This window comes from Mus caroli, unplaced genomic scaffold (assembly GCF_978045245.1).
Source record: "Mus caroli unplaced genomic scaffold, Mus_caroli_1 scaffold_18, whole genome shotgun sequence".
NCBI lineage: Eukaryota > Metazoa > Chordata > Mammalia > Rodentia > Muridae > Mus > Mus caroli.
Genome location: NW_028227273.1, coordinates 15,316,876 through 15,321,637, shown reverse-complemented (window position 1 = coordinate 15,321,637; position 4,762 = coordinate 15,316,876). Strand labels below are relative to the sequence as shown.

The window sequence follows — 4,762 nt, the reverse complement described above, 5'->3', positions numbered from 1 at the left end:
AAAATGCTGGACAGACTTATTAATACGGTATCTTATGATACCTAGATATATCAAAGTTGTGTCAAGCTGACAAAGACCAACCAGGACAGTAGCATCTTTTCTACTCTGACATCTTTCTACCTACACTGGGCAGCGGATCAAAGTTGAGAGCCTTAGACCTCTCATTGTCTCAGGCTCTTGTGGAGATTGGAGAATCCTAAGGGCAACAGGACTCCTCTTGCCTCCGCGTAGCTGTCTTTCCAGAGAAGGCCACCAGGGGACTCCGCTCTGAGCCGGAAGGAACATGAGGACCCCTTGGAGCCCATTCAAGAGGACGATGGAAGGAGCCATTTAGAGTAAATAGAGTGAAAACTACAGGCGGCCACACTGGGGCCTGAAGGTTGGCAGTGGAAAACCCTGCTGGGCTGTGATCTCTCACTCCAAAGTCCCAAGTGCCTTTTTGCTTCCTGCCAAAGAAAGAAGCCAAGGAGGAGACCATGTCCATCGCCCTGAAGCAAGTGTTCAACAAGGACAAGACCTTCCAGCTCAAGAGGAAGTTTGAACCCGGTACACAGAGATTTGAACTGCACAAACGGGCTCAGGCATCCCTCAACTCGGGTGTGGACTTGAGGGCAGCTGTGCAGTTACCCAGCGGGGAGGACCAGAACGACTGGGTAGCTGTGTATGTGGTGGACTTCTTCAATCGCATTAACCTCATCTACGGCACCATCTGTGAATTCTGCACTGAGCGAACCTGCCCTGTGATGTCAGGAGGCCCCAAATATGAGTACCGGTGGCAGGATGACCTCAAGTATAAGAAACCAACTGCACTGCCCGCTCCCCGGTGCATGAACCTGCTTATGGAGTGGATTGAAGTCCAGATAAACAATGAGGACATATTTCCAACATGTGTTGGCGTCCCCTTCCCAAAGAACTTCCTCCAGATCTGCAAGAAGATCCTGTGCCGCCTCTTTCGGGTCTTCGTCCATGTCTACATTCATCACTTTGACTGCGTCATTGTGATGGGTGCAGAGGCTCACGTCAACACCTGCTACAAACACTTCTATTACTTCGTCACGGAGATGAACCTCATAGACCGCAAGGAGTTGGAGCCCTTGAAATAGATGACAACCAGGATGTGTCACTAACACTCCACCTCATCTTCTGGAAGAAAGGAACACTGTTTCCACCAGGAGGCCCCATGGGACAGAAAGTGGCCCTCTGTGGCTGAAGCCATCCCGACTTCCAGGAGCCGGAAAACCCCACAAGGACTTCTGAAAGACGTCTCTTACCCACTTCTCATGCTCTTAACCCTCTAAGTGCTGCTAACCAGGACCTGTGGGCCATGTAGACCACGGCATGAAGGACCAACCTTAACCCCTTTGGGCCAAGGACAGTGCAAGAGAGGCTGCTGCACTTCTGCCCACGTCACACTTCTGCCTGTGACCTGCCGCTAGGCTTTACTAGAATTCAGGTTTTGAGACTGAGGGGTTTGTTTGGTGGTTCTTTTCCACTTCCGTCTTCTAGACTAACTTCTCTGTCACTTATTTTTCTAAGTTCTAAGCAAACGTGGAGCTACCATATAGGCAGTACGTTTTCCTATCCCATCTCTCCTCCACTTCCTGGAGGTCTCTGGGCTTGTGGCGTAACCTTACATGGGGCTTGGAGCTGGGGGAAACCTGCAGTTCCTCTGGAAGTATCCATGCCGTTTCCCTCATGGGCAGTTTCACCAGGGACCACTTACTTGATGGGCTACATGACCTGTACCCGAGACAGGCCGTTCCCAGGCTACCCTCTGGGACGAGTCTAGATACAGGAAATAAAGCTGGTGTGTGATCTGTGATACCCTAGTTAGAATGTATTCTTTGTAGCCACCGTCATGTCTAGATGCTTCCATTAAAGATAGACTTTCCCATTTCCCCAAGAGAGGAAATAAAGTTTTTAAGTGACCAGTAAGATCCTTGAGCCAGGTTAGTGCAGTGTTTGTTCTTTATTAAGGGGTAGTGAGCCCTGGCTGATCCTACATATTATATTGTGGGGGCTTCAGTGACAAGACAACAGACAGTTGGTACATGTAGATTAAATACTTGTAGCCTTCCCAACTGACCCCTCCATCCTATTCCCCCCTCCTCATTCTCCCTCTCCCTCTCCCTCTCCCTCTCCCTCTCCCTCTCCCTCTCCCTCTCCCTCTCCCTCTCCCTCTCCCTCTCCCTCTCCCTCTCCCTCTCCCTCTCCCTCTCCCTCTCCCTCTCCCTCTCCCTCTCCCTCTCCCTCTCCCTCTCCCTCTCCCTCTCCCTCTCCTGTTGTCCCTCCATCTCCCGTACTATATGACACAGATGCATTTCTTTCCAGTGGGTAGGCTATAGTCAATCACCAAGGCCTTCCTGCTCTCCGTTCAATCTGTCCCTTCCGACCGTCAAAATAGCCATGCTGTGCTCTCTCTGCCTCTGGAAGCTTTAGTGAATGAAATGTTGCCTTCTCTGATCCCTTCGCAGAACTGGTTCTGACCACTTGACTAAGAGGTACCCACACTTCCCATGGTATCTGATTTTAATAAAGTATCTGTTGGTGGAGGGGAAAAAAATACTGAACTCTGGAAAGCATAGAACTCGCACATTTCCTAGAATCCAAAGTACTATCCAGTTGCTAAACAGAAATATACGTTCTGTATCTTTTGTTGTTGTTGATGATGTTAGAAAGATAAAATGCACCGAATTTGAGTAGATTTTAATCAGATGTTGAAAGTAGACATGATTGCAAAGAAACAAAATAGTTTCTCAGACACATTTTACAAGTTGGTGAGACACATCTGTTATGGAGAAAAGTACTATCAACCAAGTATGTTTGAACTGTAAAGTGAACCCAAAAGGTTCTCTAAAGAAGCAACCTTAGTCCTGGCCCCTGTAGTTATTTTCACGTATGTTTCATGTCTTTGGTACTTTAAGTGATCACAGTATTTTCAACAGTATTAACATGAAAGAACAAACACAAAGACTTGGCCTGTGCAATCACATGTCTCTACAGTCGGAGATGACAGCAGTCACGTGTGAAGTATTTGGTAATGTTAATAAGCGCCGTGGGAGGGAGTTGTTGCCTGTCTTCTGCATTTTACATTACAGTATGCTTTGAGTTTTGCCATCAAAGATTCATCCATACGAAATGCAGAACAGAATCAATGTCTGTCTGCAGATGATAATTTATATATTCCACTGTAATGAGAGAAGAAATTACTAGACTCTTCAGTTTTAAATTGAATTTTATAAATACTTACTACCTGAAATACTAGTGAGTATACATGGTTCACATATGAGCATATGAATTAAGGGACCTGGGCTCCCTGTACTCTCTGTTAGTTGAAATGCATGATAAACAAAGTTTGGAGTTCACTGACTTAGAAAATAAAAATTGCAATATTTTAGTCTGTTGTGCTTTTTAAAGATTTGAATTTTTTGAAAGATTTGCTTTTAATTTTTTATTTACGTGTGTGTGTGTGCGTGTGTATGTGTGTGTGTGTGTGTATGTGTGTGTATGTGTGTATGTGTGTGTATGTGTGTATGTGTGTATATGTGTGTGTGTGTGCGTGTGTGTGTGTGTGTGATCCTCTGTAACTGCGTTAGAGATGGCTATAATCCACATGAACTCTTATGCTCCAGAAAATCAGGCAAGCTCTTAGCTGCTGAGCCATCTCTGTACCCCCAATTTTAAAACGTTTAATTCCCACCCTCTGTAAATTCTTTCTAATTATGTCCTTCCATATATGTATAGACATATATAGGAACAGAGAATGTTGATAATTCAAACCATGGAACATGATTGCTCATGGTAAATTAATAGAGTAGTTCCTGGTTGTGATTTAGTTTGCCATACAGTTAACTTTTGGGAAAATGTGTAGATTGGTCTCATGTTTTGCTCACTAACAATGAATAGTTGTCCTGAGTTTTATTCAATTAGGCATGAACCAAAGACCCTCTCAGAGCCCCATGAACCTGAAGTCTTGCACTGTGAATCCTGGAATGAACTAATTGTCATGAGCTGGTTATCAAGGGCCTTTCTACCAACGGCCCCCAGTCAGTGTTCCCAGAGCTCTGCCCCTCCGAGATGTTCTTCCTCCCACTTCACAGTCCTGCCTTTAATGAACAATCTTACATTTTCAGCTTTAACATAAGATCTACTTTTGAAAAAAGTTAGAAACTGCCTTCCCTTACTCCCATTTGCATTTCCCCTCAGTGCTCCTTTGGTTTAGTGTTATTTGCCAACCCACAAAGGCATCTCCTTTCTCACAGGAACATGCTTTACCCAGCTCTTTCTATCTCCATGCCATGTCACGGTGTTCCCTGGCCCACCATGCCTCCACTTGGTTCTTCATATTTCCTGGATTCCCTCCAGTAACATCTTTGTTCCTTTCCACCCGCTTAAGGCCAGAAGCTCCCTGGTTCTCTGTATCTGCTGTAGACTCCAGGATTGTGTGCCCAAAGTAGCTGACTAATAAAGTTGTGCTGATGTGAATTACCTAAGAAAGAGGTTGAAAGTCAAATACAAGGCTCCATTAGGCCTCTGTACCTTCATAAATGCACTCCAATAGTAACACTGAAATACTATATTAGCAAATAGCCTCACGTGTCCTAAAGACTCCTCTCTGATCTCTTCTTCTCGGCTACTGTCCATTGTTCCTGCCCCTCTGTTCCACTTGGATTGCTACACAATCTAGCAAGTAAACGATTTAAGTCCAACCCAGCAGAGAACCTTAGAGCCAACCCAGCCCTACACCCCAGCTAAGATACCG

At 45.4% G+C, this 4,762-nt stretch overlaps 1 pseudogene; it reads left to right on the top strand.

Annotated features, from left to right (window-relative positions):
- Positions 1 to 476: 476 nt before the first annotated feature.
- Positions 477 to 1,181, top strand: LOC110284295 (MOB kinase activator 3B pseudogene; annotated as a pseudogene).
- Positions 1,182 to 4,762: the final 3,581 nt, after the last annotated feature.